Below are 15018 nucleotides of genomic sequence, written 5' to 3'. Positions count from 1 at the left end.
TACAGTGGTTGACCCCTGGCAAAAGTCATTAAGGTGATACATAAGCACCAACAAAAGCTTCTAAAAGTTCATCATTCAATTTAAAAAAGCAGTCCACCAAATTAGAAAACATTTATGTAGTTGGAAATTACAGGCCTGAACAGATAGGCCCAAAATAAAGCTGCTTCAGGTCACTTTGGTGGTATGCTGTTTAAATGACACACACATCTTAAGAGGCCAGAAACTGCACCAAAGCTGCACTCTAGTCCTTAGGACTGGAGTGTGGCTTTGGTGCAGTTTCTGGCCTGTTAGGATGCATGCGTCATTTAAACAGCATACCTCCAAAGTGACCCAAAGCAGCTTTATTTTGGCCTGTCTGTTTGGGCCCTAGGTTTTCCAAGCTCATCGCTGAACAAAAACAACCAAAGCTATATTTTTAGCATTTTGCAACCACAGTTTGTAAGAACAAGTAGTTGTTAACTGCTGCCAAATCAACTTCAACTTATGTCAGTCCTATGAATGAGAGACCTCTGAGTCACCTCATCATGAACAGCCCCGCTCAGGTCTTGCAAACTCAGAGCCATGGCTTCTTTGATTGCATCTATCCATCTGCAGTGAAATCTTCCTCTTTTCCTCCTGTCTTCTGCCTTACCAAGTATTATTGTCTTTTCTAATGAGTCATGTCTTCTCATGATATGTCCAAATATAACAGTCTCAGTTTAGTCATCTAGGGAGTTGAGGCTTCTAGGGGGAATACAGGCTTGATTTGCTCCAATACCTGTTTATTTTTAGCAGTCCATGGTATCTGTAGAACTTTTCTCCACCGCCACAATTCATTTTTTTTCCTATCAGCTTTCTTCACTGTCCAGTTTTCACAGCCATCCATAGAAATTGAAAAAATTATAGCATGGACTATCTTAACTTTAGTATTCAGTGGAGTATCTTTACACTTCAGGATCTTGCCTAGTTCCTTCATAGCTTCCCTCCCAAGTCCTCTGGTTTTGTTTTTTTTTTACTGCAGTCTCCATTCTGATTAATGACAGCCAAGGAATGGAAAAACTTGAAGTATTTCAATGTCTTCGTCACCTACTTTACAATTACATAAATCATCTATGATCATTCTCTTTGTTTTATTAACGTTCAATTGTAAAGTTACCTTTGTACTTCTTCCTTCATTTTCTTCAGCAATCCTTCCAAGTCTTTACTACTTTCTGCTTTTAGCGTGGTGTTATTTGCACATCTTATACATTGCTGATGTTCCTTCCTCCAATTTTCATGCAGCCTTCCTGCTTTCCTCATTCTAACCCTGCTTTAGATATGATATGCTCAACATATAACTTAAACACATAGGATGATAAAATGCAGCCTGACCCCCCCCCCCTTGCCAAGTGGAAATCATTCAATTTCTCTATGTTCTGCCCTCACAGTAGCCTCTTGTCTTAAGTACAGGTTACACATGAGAACAATAAAATGTTGTGGCACACTCATTTCTGTATTTTCTTAGAACTGCACCCCAACCAACAGGGTATCCAGGCTACATTCCATGTCTGATACAGGAATATACTTTGCTGTTGATTAAGGAAAGCATCCAGATGTCATTGAATCCAGGAAGGAGGTGTGTTGGTGATTCAGTGATTTCCTCCTCCATCCAGTGATTCCCAGTATTTTATGGAGAGTAGAATGGTAGATTTTGGTAGTGCTGCAGGAATGGGGGTTATTTACAAAATTCCCCTTTCTCTCTTCTGCCTACAGACAGCTTTGATTGATGGAAGGAGGACACTAGCTGATTCTACCCCACTGTTTAACAAGTTCCCAAGGTGACTTAGGAAAAAAGTCACAATTGGAATAAAATAGATTAAATTAGACAATTAGAATAAAATTAGATAGAAATTTAATTTTACAATTAGAATAACATCATAGACTCATGGAGTTGGAAGTGACCACAAGGGCCATCCAGTCCAACCCCCTGCCATGCAGGAACTCTCAATCAAAGCATCCCCAACAGATGGTCATTCATCCTCTGTTTGAAGACCTTCAAAGAAGGAGACTCCACTACACTCCGAGGAAGGAGTTTGTTCCACTGTCAAACAGACCTTACTGTCAGGAGGTTCCTCCTAATGTTTAGGTGAAATTTCATTTCTTGTAGCTTGCATCCATTATTCTGTGTTCTAGTCTCTAGAGCTGCAGAAAACAAGCTTGCTCAGCCCTCAATGTGACACCCCTTCAAATACTTAAACACCTCTTAACTGTCTCTTCTCCAGGCCAAACATACTCAGCTCCCTAGTTCTTTTCTCATAAGGCATGGTTTCCATGCTGGCTTCAGCTAGTAAATTGTGCAGATTCTCATGTAAAACCAAGGTGATCTTGTGTACCTCCACTTTGCCCATTCCTTTCTAGGGTTTCACCATATAAGCAAATCCCTAGTCCATAGCTTGGCTCATCAACCAGTTGGCTGGTAGAGGCGTGTCGCCATCATGGTACTGTGATAGTAAGTGACATGGGCCCATTATTTTTTAATTCAGAGCTATTTTCCAGTGCAAGCGGGCATAAAATTCCGACCTACAACCCTTCGTTTCCCATTGATTTCCAATTGGCAGACTATGCCAGATGCTGTTTGGTCTAAGTGCTGCTCTGACTTCCACTAGTGACGCTGGCTGCCTTTTGGCTTTGTTGCCCAGTGTTTTCTCAGCAGGGAGGCTCCCAGCTTGCATAAAAGTCTTCTAGGGCTCCCCATATGTTCTACTGCTCCATTTTTACTACTGACCTAACTGGAATTAACTCCAAAGTGGCGTCCAGCGCTATGGCTGGAGCTGGCCCAGAAGAGGTTACAGATGGCTCCAGTCTCATTAAATATTTTGCCTCCTGCTGATAAACAAAAGGAAAGGAAGACAAGAAAACATCAGAAATGCCCAATTTCCCTGAGATCCTTGTTTAAGCAGTAAGACAAAGACAACCCTGGAGGTCAGTAATGCATGCTTTAAAGGTCTCTAATGGACCAAAGGAGTTACACAAATGAGACTTGATTATTTATTTATTTTGAATGGTGTACTACCAATTATCATTCAGACCAATGCACAATGGGATTCAAACTATCATCCTATAATAGCTCATTCAGTCTTCTGAGCACATGAAAAACAACAACACTATTGAATCCACAACGTTATCGCTTTCAGTGCTGACTTAAACCACGACCATGGTGTTTGGAAATGCATTGCCAATGGACTCAGATCTTGATAACTTACCTTCAAAAAATCAGTAAGTTACAATTACATTGACAGAGTCCCCCAAAGCAGCTATCTGTGATTGTAGTTGCAATTTTAAAAAGTAATTATTTCCCCAAGGAAACCAAGATAACAAAAATAGTTGCATTTTACTTATTTTAATATATATATATATATATATATATATATATATATATATGTACTGTAAACCCTTGTCCAAAACATACCTCTGTCACAAGGTCACTCTGTAAATGCACTGCAAAATGAAGTTAGCACAACTGCATTATAATCTATTAATACCTCAGTTATTAAAAAAGAATTAACAAATAATAATAATAATAATCCCGCCTAATCACGTAGAATCCGGGCGGGTTACAGCAATAAAAAGTACAAAATAATTCAATACAAATCAACAAAAATCAAAAGAAAAAATATATTACAATTCAAATAAAACTCATAAACTCATAAATAATTATACGTAAATTGTTACTTCCAAGATCTGAATAGGCATTTGTTGTTGCCGAAAGAAAATAAATCTTACTGTTTTGCATTATTTTCCGTATTTTTCTATTCCTTCAGATCTTACCCTTTCTTTCAAAATCAAAATATTCCAGCCAAATTTAAGCCCAGTTGAAAAAAGCATATAGTGAACACTCTCCAGTTGAAATCAATGGGATTTTTAACAGCTTGGTTTTAACTAGATTGTGCCCATTTCTTTTGACAAATTTTGAATAGGAAAACACTAGCAAGAAAAATCTATGTGTGTAGAACAAAGGTTTCATTATCATCAACCAGACTTAGAAGCAGACCAATATCATGGCAAGGCTTTGGTCTTATCTCTGTGTTTAACTGTTATCCACAAGGATTTTTTTTAAAAAGCATAGTGATACTTCACAAGTGTTTTTGACAGTACAGGAATTCCAGCATATTTTAGGAGATAAAAATATCCTTTGTGCCCAGGAACACTTGTAGATGCAGATACAAAGGTGTCCGTCCCATAGTAGCCAAATAGCCAGGGCCAGAAAACAATATTTCACCTGGGGCAGAACATTTGTTTTGCGTTTTGACTCCCTTTTCAGCATAATATTAATAATAATAGTTATTGTTGTTATTGTTATTGTTATTGATGTAGTAATTGACATGGTTGGTGTTTCTGAACAATATTAGCACTCTTTATTTCCACACACCCATAATGTCTGAATCTGAAAAATTAGGAAATGGACATAAACTGTGAGGTAAAACTGCTGTTTTTATATCTTTGCAGGAGGATCTAACATTCATGGGGTAATTTTCTATCCTGGTTACAAAATAAACCATGACTCTCATCAAAAGGCCATTCTTAGTGCCACTGTACAAACAACCAAAACATGTCACATGGAATTCTGCAATGATCTTGGCAAACAATTTTCCCACATTGTGTTCTCTGTTTGCTTATTTGCTTCACGGCTGAAAAAGCGACTGTGTGGTTTATTCAGTCAAATGACACCAACATACATTAGGAGCATAACTTACACTGTACAGTTATATTAGTCTGATACTATTTAAACTCTGTGCTTAGAAATCCCAATGATAGTGTAGTAAAATGATGTCTCTTATATACAACAGCAAAACCAAAGTTTGGGTGGGGGGGAAGTTGGAATGTTTTAAATATATATTTTCAAGCAGTGGATAGTTGACTCCGTGGATAAAGAATCTGTGGATAGTGAGGACTAACTGTATTGTCCATTTGTCCCTTTCAACATACTCATTCAATTTTAGTAACCAATATTCTTCAGTTTGTATCTCAGCATTATTCCACTTCTGAGTATACACAGTTCTCACGGCCAATATATAATCATATATTGTCTCTCTCTGCCATATTTTGTCTCCAATTGTTCCTCCAGCCTTCCTAACAAGTACAATTCTGGCTTCCTGGATATTGGCAAATAAAAAACGTCCTAGTCCCTCACTCAACTTCCATAGGAGCCTTAGCAATTAGGGTCATTTTGAACTGTTTAGTGTGGAAACAGTCCAGGTCTTTGATTAGCAGACTTTCTAAGCTAGTGAAAAATGTTCTCCTACCACATTTCATCTCAAGAGGAAATACAATTCAGCCAGTGTTATAATCACATTCAAGCTGAGCTGCCTGTGGTGCACTCATCACAAACATGAACTTCACAGTTGGGTCTGATTAATCCTTTGAGCTGTCTGAAGTTCTGTCTCATCCTAAAGTTCAATTTTAATTAATTAATTTATTTATTTAATAAATGTATTTACTCCTTCCATGCCTTACAGCTTGTGGAGCATGGTATGAGGAAATGGGTAAGATCTTTGGTGGGTTTCAGCCTATGCCTATCACATGTTTGCTTGATGCTTTTTCCTCATGGCTGATCGCTTATTTTGGGTGGAGAGATGACTGTGTGCAGGATCTAATGAACTTATAGATAAGAGACAGAGTGGCCCCAGCTTTCATAAAAGACCACTCCTGAAGACAATTTTTCAATTGGACCCAGCAGATTTTAATGACTGGATGGTGAATGTATATGATGGTGAACTAGATCTAGAATGGTGAACTAGATCCAAGCTTTCTTAGATAGAGTGATTTTCTAGAGTTAATTTCAGTATGAAATTGGTTTTGGAACTGACACTGTCTTAATTGCTTTCTGGGATGATATTTATCAGAAGAGAGATGGGCAGAGAAATCCTGTTTCTCAGTCCTCTCAGCAGCTTTTGATACCATTGACCAAGAGATCCATCTGAAATGGCTATGTGGGTAGGACTGACTTGTATTGTTTCTGCTCATCATCTATACCCCGCAATTTCCAGAAGATGTTTGTTGTTGCTGTGTGTCTTCAAGTTGTTTTCCAACTTATGGTGACCCTAAGGTGAACCTATCATGGGGGTTTCTTGGCAAGATTTCATAGAAATTTGCCATTGCCTTCCCCAGGGGCTGAGAGCATGTGACATGTCTAAGGTCACCCAATGGGTATAACAGGGGGATTTCTTTGCTTTAGGGACCTGCAGCGTTCCATCCTATCTCCATGCTGTTCAGTATCAACATGTAACACTTGCTGGGGACGAGGAGAAGCATAATCCAATGCATCTGGAGGGCAAGAGATTAGGGGAAGGCTGCTGGATAATTTTCTGTTGTTACTGTGTGAGTCCCTTTAAGCATAGTTTACCATGGAAAAGGTGAAGAAACAGCATTGCTAAATGGTGTCATTACTACTAAGGGTGATTCTGTGGAAACCATACTGGAAGGTGATGGTGTGTGATCAGTAGAATCTGAAATGCGGACATCAGTTGCGTCAGTCATGGACATCAGTACATCATCTGCATAAAGAAAATTCCTGTGCAGGAGTGTTGCTTCAGAGTGATTCCATCACAGTTAACTCTTTAAAGGTAATTCTTTCTTACTCTTCAAAAATGACTCAAATCACCACTCCTGTTTCTCAGTGGCAGGGTTGAGGCTACCTACTTCTTGACACTCACCACCTGAGTTCTTTATTATTGGGACTGGTATCTGCTCCAGAAGCTATTGTCCATTGCTGAAGCCTGTTCCCTAATTGTAAATTTTCAATCTTTTAGAAAGATTAAAACCAAACAAAAAGCAAAAGCTCAAATTAATTAGCTTTCCAGTATCTTGGAACAGAATGTTCAATGTGTCAGAAGCATCACTTGGCTTAAGATTGATGATGGGCTGCTTAGGTCATGTTTGTAAATACAAAACCATCTGCAAACTCTCCTGGGCTGGGGCCCGTAGCAGAGTAATTTTCCAAGAGCAGGTGCTCATTTTGAATTTTCTTTTCTTTTTCCTCCCTGCTTTCTTTCTGCTGAAATGGTTACCTTATCAAGGATATTTCTGGCTCATTATCGGCAATATCTTGCTGGTTCTTACTAGTGAATATTTAAAATTTGTCCCATTTGGAGTCTCTTTAGGAAATCCTTGGCAGGAGCAGTGGCATCCCTGGGGTTGGTGTCACCTGGCACGGGAACTCATGGTGCCACACAGCCCTCATTGACTTCCTCCTCCCATTTCCCACCCTACAGAATCCTTAGAAATGCTTTTTTGCACAAATGTTCTCCCTCAGTCATAATTCCCATATACCACTGAGTGTAACGTTAATGGTTGTGACATAAAGAACTTGCAAAATTAAAATTATACCTCCAAATTACAATATCATATGCATAACCTAAATGTATTTACATTTACATAGTGAAGATGTGGTTAAAATGTAATGCTTTTAAGGAATTTTATAAAGAATATTTTTTCCTATCAGGCACGAGCATACACAGATTTCCCCTTATGCAGGGGAATGGATCCCCCACGTAAGGAGAGGGCACACTGTATTACCATATACATCAGTGAAAATATCCCCACAGTTACCCTCCTCTCACAGGGCTCCTTTGAGCTATAATTTCCCCAAAAATCTATTATTATTATTATTATTATTATTATTATTATTATTTTCCCACCTTCCTCCTGGTACATGGACTCAAGGCAGCTGGAGACACTGGCATTGCTGGTGGAGACCCCTAACCCCCCCCACACCTTTTAGGGTAACATTACTGTGTTCCACTTTGCTGGTTACTATTTCAGAGAAGACCAAAGGGATCTGCAAGAAAATGTTGGAGTATATCCTCAGCCCTCAACAGGTGCGCCTGTAATCAAAGTGCCAGACGAACAGCCATGCTCTACTCCAGGATGTTATGAATTCTTAGGAGGCTGAAGCACTGGTGCCATTCCACAAGGTTTTCTTTTCCAGTTCAACATTCTGTTGTCACTGAGCACACACAGTCCTTATTGGTCTGTTTGGAATTCCCTCTGCTCTTCCTCAACTTTGCTTTGGCTTTAAAGATATTTTTGTTTTGCCTGTAATTCTCCAGATCTTGGGATTTCCACCACCATGCTGAGAACACCTTCGAGAGGGACAGTCACACTGCCCCCCCCCCCAGAAAAAAAACACACTGATGCACGTTCCTGCATGAATAGGCCATGCTGATAAGGACCACCCAGACACAAATAGGTTCTGTACACAGGATTCCTGTGAGTATCTGTATGCTGGGTAGATGTGTCTTTGGTCTGATCCAGCCAGGCTATTTTTACGCTCACAGATCCTGGCCTGGTGCCCAGTGCCTGTTTTAGTCCATGCACAGAGCTCCAGATAGATAACTGGCAGTCTTGCCAATCAGCTTCTAGGGGTAGTGATTGCAAGGGGACAGATAAAACTTAGGAGTACACAATTTGGGGGGCGGGGGGCTGAAGGCCACACCTGGGGTGGGCAGGGGAAACTAGAAGACATACATGCATGCGTACATTCACATGTACACACTTATGTGTATGCATGCATCAATCTTTCCAGTGTGGATATTTTCATCTGCCAAGTATCCAAAACACAGCTCAATTCTTTGCTTGTCTGCATTCAGAAAGAAACTCCAGTGCCACAGTGCTGAAGGGTCCTGTACCAGTAGAAAGGCAGAATGTATAACATATAATAATATAACATACCCTCTTCTCTTCCTATCAGCACCCCTAAACAATTGGATTGTTTTCCTCACAGGCTAGGTTTATTAAATAGCTCTTCAGGCTTGCAAAGAACTTTATCTCATTACTCTAAATGATAGATAGATTAGATAGATAGATAGATAGATAGATAGATAGATAGATAGATAGATAGATAGATAGACCAGGAGTTATTGATGATGTACCCTAGGATTACCCAGAAGCTCTTGAGGGCAGAGGTTCCTGTCAAGAGACACAAGATAGTGGATGTATAACTGTGGATATACTAGTGAACAACTCATTCAACCTAAGCGAAGAGGCAAGCTGAAGTCTTGGAGCCTCTACCTCCAATCCACTTCGCCTAAACCCTAGTCCTGTACTTGGAAAATGGAGATTCCTATAGGGCCAACACTCTACAGCTGGGTGCTTTGCTCATCCATGGCAGCCTGTCTGGCATGTGCCATATATTGTTGGACAGGTGAATACAATAAAAGGCAGAGATCTTCAAAACAGTAATGTATTCAAGTGTTTTATTCTAAGTCTCAAGTCAAGCCAAAAGTCTCCACCTTCAAGTCTCGAGTCAAGATTCAAACCCTTGTAAGACATTCAAGTCAAGTCACAAGTTGAGTTTCAAGTCTGGGAGCCAACTTTTAACAGAAAAAAGGAAGTGTGATCCAAAAAGTGGTGATTGGGTGAGCCATGTAGAATTTCAATAACTAGAAAATCAAGAAGGCATGCACAAAGTTAAGTAAAAAAATTAAATTCTCATAGGCAATTTATCAAGATTGCATTTTAGAAAAATGAGACCTACCAGAGGAGCCTTCTAAAGCTTTCCTAAGAACAACAAGCAAGCTTTACCCCATAGCACAGCACGCGTTTGTTGGAGAGGAACAGCAAACATGTTGAACAGTGGTCTTGAGGACAGGGTTAAGGTCTGTGATGAAGCCTGACCCTGCTGCACAAATTTTGAAAAAGTTTTAGAAGTATCCTTCCACTTCAAACCCATCGCCTAAAGCATTTGCTGTTCTCCTCTAAGAAGCATGTCTCACACTAAGGGGGCAGGTCTTGCTTACTGTTTAAAGTGAATAATGCCAGCAAGTTAGTCACTAAAAAAATACAAGTTGTGAGTCGAGTCAAGTCAGTGAGTCATTATCCCCAAGTCAAGTCGTTTAAGTGACTTGAGTCCAACTTGAGTCTGAGTCAATCAATTCAAGCCAACATCACTGTTTCAAAAAGTTATTTTGGATCACAGCTCCTGGAATTACCATGCAAGCCTAGAGGATTCTGGGAGTTACGGTCCAAACAATAACATGCCCATGCTTTGGAGGGAGACACTTGACTCCTCGGGATGGTATTTGAGAACATCCTTGTTTTCCTGCCTCCATTTCTGCTACCTCTTGCCCACCTACCAGCTTCAAACTATATTGGCTCATGACTACCAGTTTCAAGCTTATTGGCAGTAAACCAGCTGGCAGCTTTGCACCCTGAGACTTGGCTGGCTCCTCCTCATCCTTTGAGCATGAGGCCATGAAGATTCTCTGAAAAGATTGGCAATGACAGATGAGTTTCTCTGAACACAGCTCCCTCACCCCATGGGATTATTTCATAATTTATGCTGACAGAGTTTAACATCGGTAAACAGGATAGTTCCATTAACAGCAGCAATTGTCTAATTTTGAGAACTTGATCTTTCTTGGGTGCTTTCTGTTTCCTGTTGGTACTTAATATTTTGTTAAATAGACAGTTTACCCACAAATGAGGATATGGACAAAAACAAGTTGCCTTCCTTCTCTACATAAACTGTATAGATAGTGGCTCTGTATGACTATTTATGTATATGATTGTAAGTCCTATTACCATTGCTACTTAATCTGCATGGGTTGTGACTAGGTATTACTACTTGTGAATTTTGTAATTTTAAAAAACAGTTTGTGGTAATTAGTCTGTTATCAGCAAGCAGCAAAACAGGATCTGCCATAGCAACATTGTGTCATATTTATTCTATTGATTCATTAAGATCAAAGTGCAATTATATCAATCTTATTACTGTTCTAGCTGACTTTCTTGCCTAATTTGGCAGCACCATCTTCTCTTCCTTCCCCACCCCCTTTAAAAAAGAAAACCTTCTGCCCTGGGAAAATTGCCATTGTTAGCATAGGTTCCCTTTGTCACGTAATGGTGAGACAAAGAAATCAGTTAGTTTCTCAGCAATATTTGCCTCAGCTGTCACTAAACGTTCTGTTTTATGCCTTCTGTAAGCTTAGTCTGTCATTGACCTCTCACTGAGACCGCAACTTCTTTTATTGGTTTCTTTCCATTGCTGACAACTAGTTACTAATTTAGACATAACTTTTTCAAAATATTTATAATGCCTTCCACCAATTTTGCTTGATTGTAATGTCCCAATAACTTCCACATGCATATTGAAGGCTTTACATGTGAAATGCAGGCTTTTCTGTGCTTTTCTTTTACATTCTTTCCCAGTAGTCTTTATTTTATTTTATTCCCCCCACCCACCATCTCCATTAAGGGCAAAGTTATGCTTTCTAAGTCAGACATAGCCCTCAACCCTTCACCTGCCCATCAGTTTTTCCCTACAAATGGTCTCCAGGTGATTTTGGCCTCCTTTTTCCAGGCAAAATTTGAGATGGCAAGTAACCCTGACAATAGGAGGGTAGTAGGAGGCATTTGCAAGCATGATATAGTGTGGGAAATACTAAGAACCCCATTCATTCCCACCAATCCCACTCTCCCATATATGCTCCCCACCTGTACATTTTTGTTACCAAAGCCAGTGTGGGCTGGCATCCTATGCTTTCTGAAATAGCATGCAGGTTCCATTTACCTCTCCACAGCATTATACAGTGCGCCCACTCCATACGCGGGCTCACCATACGCAGCTACCACTTTACATAGAAGCTGCGCTGCAATTAAATGAATGGGACACGCGTCTGTGGTGCATGCGCCCTGTGCCGCCGTGAGCACAAGCCCCATTCAATAAAATGGGGCTTATGTGGAATTTGCCTTATGCAGGGGGGCGTCCGAAACGGATCCCCCACGTAAGGAGAGGCTCCACTGTATCTTGTGCTGTATATCAGATATGTTTTTTTCCATTCCCACTTCTGAATTGTGCCTCAAAAGGGTCACAGGATTTTACCACACAAGGCTATAAGGTGGGATTTTAACAGGATAGAAGTGTCTTTGGCCAGTACTTATCACATGACATCATGCCTGTCCTGTTGCTCTCTTGCATTCCACGCATATGCTGCACGTATTGCGTCCGCGGAGTCACGTCCGGCAGAGCTGTTCAGGGTAGTGAGGGAGCTTACCCAACTGCCCCTCCCCCTGAACCCTATTTTGGAACCATCCAAGGCCTGCTGTGACGAGTTTAATAACTTCTTCGCGGATAAAATCTCACAGATAAGGGCTGATCTCGACGCCGGTATTAGTTCAGAATCTAGAGTAGAGGTATCCAGAGCTTCCATGGACTTGGTTAAACTGGATCACTTTGAGTCTGTAAGTACCGAGGATGTGGACAAGATTCTTCGAAGTGTTAGGAAGACGACTTGTTCTCTCGATCCCTGTCCTTGATGGCTGACAGCTCAAGGGGGAACGGTTGTAACTAATATGTTGCACCGTATTATTAATTCATCCTTCAGGGATGGGCAGTTTCCATCTACTTTGAAGACGGCCATTGTAAAACCTTTGTTGAAAAAGCCCTCCCTGGACCCCCTAATTCGGAATAATTATCGGCCTGTCTCGCTGCTACCATTTCTAGGGAAGGTGATCGAGAGGACAGTTGCCTTTCAGCTTCAGGGGATCTTGGATGAAACGGATTATCTGGACCCATTTCAAACCGGCTTTCGGGCGGGCTATGGAGTTGAGACTGCCATGGTCGCCTTAGTTGATGATCTCCGTCTGGGCATGGACAGGGGGAGCATGTCCCTGTTAGTGCTCTTGGACATCTCAGCAGCTTTCGATACCATCGACCATGGTATCCTTCTGGAGTGCCTGAGGGAGTTGGGTATCGGGGGCTCTGCTCTGCAGTGGTTCCGTTCCTACCTCTTGGGTAGATTCCAGATGGTGGAGCTGGGGGACTGTCGCTCCGATAGGAGGGCCCTTACATCTGGGGTCCCTCAGGGAGCGATTTTGTCCCCCATGCTATTTAACATTTACATGAAACCGCTGGGAGAGTTCATCCGGAGACATGGGGCGGGGTGTTATCAGTATGCTGATGACACCCAAATATGTTTCTCTGTGTCTCCGACTGATGCAGTGACTAAGGATGGCATCTCTCCTCTAAATGCCTGCTTGGAGTCAGTAATGGGCTGGATGAAGGAAAACAGACTCATCCTGAATCCAGAGAAAATGGAAGTACTGGTGATAGGCTCTCCTGGCCCGGGTAAGGAAATTTTTCCACCTGTCCTGAATGGGATCACGCTCCCTGTGAAGGACTCTGTTCGCAGTCTGGGGGTGCTGCTGGACTCGTCGCTTCACCTTACTTCTCAGGTGGATGCGACGTTTAGGAGCACCTGTTATCAGCTTCGGCTGATACACCAGCTGCATCCCTTCCTTGGCCGGGGGGACCTTGAAACCATGGTACATGCTCTGGTAACCTCTCGATTGGATTTCTGTAATGCGCTTTACATGGGACAACCCTTGTACCAAACCCGGAAGCTTCAATTAGTGCAGAATATGGCTGCTAGGCTGGTTACTGGATGTTCCAGGTCCAGCCATCTAACACCTGTCCTGAAAGATCTCCATTGGCTGCCTATTTGCTTCCGGGCCGAATACAAGGTGTTGGTTATTACCTATAAAGCCCTAAATGGCTTGGGCCCAGGGTACTTGGAGGACCGCCTCTTCCCATACAAACCGCCCCGCACTCTCAGGTCGGGTGGGAAACATATTTTAGGAGTTCCAGATGCTCGCTATAACTCATCTCGGAGGGCATTTTCAGTCTCAGCCCCTCAGCTTTGAAACTCTCTCCTCCATGAGCTCTGTACAGTTACCACCCTTGATGGTTTTAAGAGGAATCTGAAGACCTTCTTTTCCCCCATGAGCCTATTGGTATCTTTTTTCCCCTGGCGATGTAATTGGTGGATTCCATCTATTCAGCCATTTGTATGGGGTTGTTTGTATGGTTTTAATTGTTTTTAAGTATTAACTGTTTTATTGTGATATGATATTGTGTATGTCGGGGGTGCTGGGGTCTGTGATATTTTAATTGTTGTATTTATTTTCTGTTCACCGCTATGATCTTCGGAATAGCGGTATATAAATAAATTATATTATTATTATTATTATTATTATTATTATTATTATTATATGTTAATACTAAAGTTTGGCACTGTAACTTGTAGTTGCATGATGCTGTTACTGTTCTTACACATTTGCTATTTATTTAATACAATTATTATCCCCTGCCATCTTAGAAACCAAGGAGGGCTCCCAATATATCTTCCATCCATACGCTACTTAACTTCATCCCAAGGCCAGCCCCTCTAATAAATTGGGGCAACCATCTTAGGCAGCAGATGCTGAAGGTCAGCAGTAGTCCCCCAACCATTGCCCTCTGTTTAAGGACAGAACAATGTATGCCATTTAGACTCTCTAGACCAGTGGTGGCGAACCTATGGCACGTGTGCCAGAGGTAGCACTCAGAGCCCTCTCTGTGGGCACACACACCATCATCCCAACACAGAGTTCACTAGAGTTTGTCACTAGAAAGCCAGAGGGATGCAGCACTTTGCGATAAATAAGTGGGTTTTGGGTTGTAGTTTGGGCACTCAGTCTCTAAAAGGTTCGCCATCACTGCTTTAGACTATCCTCCTGGCCTCAGGCACAGCCCAGGAAAATGCCCCACCATCCCAACCAAAATAAATTTCTCACAGCATTTTAGATTTTAATTGTATTTTGGTCCTTTGAAATGATTTCTGGATCTTAATGCTGAATCCTAGTTGTGTGTGAGAGAGAATGAACGAGTGAGCAAGTTCACATATGGAAGCCCAAGCTGTGGGATTAATTTTTTTGTTGCTGCAGCTGTCACTGTTTTACCATGGTTTGACTATTGTGTCTGTGGCATGTGAAGCGACGGTCTGCTAACTCATCAGTACACTGCACTGCACTGTGGTGATACTGCTCACTTAAGGAAACAAGGTGCAAAAACTATTCACTCTGGATTGGGACTGGGAGGAGCTGTAACTATCATCCCCTGATTTCTGCATTACCGAAGCCAGATAAAACACGGGCTCCAATTGGACCTGTGTATCGCCTTAGTTTTGTGGTATTTTTAATGCTGACAAGGGGGAAAAACCCCTAATGATGCATTAAAACAGG

Source organism: Sceloporus occidentalis, unplaced genomic scaffold, assembly GCF_023333645.1.
Source record: "Sceloporus occidentalis isolate IW3139 unplaced genomic scaffold, rSceOcc1.0.p SCAF_2, whole genome shotgun sequence".
Taxonomy (NCBI): domain Eukaryota; kingdom Metazoa; phylum Chordata; class Lepidosauria; order Squamata; family Phrynosomatidae; genus Sceloporus; species Sceloporus occidentalis.
The sequence above is the reverse complement of the archived record's forward strand: the minus strand, read 5'-3'. Positions refer to the sequence as shown.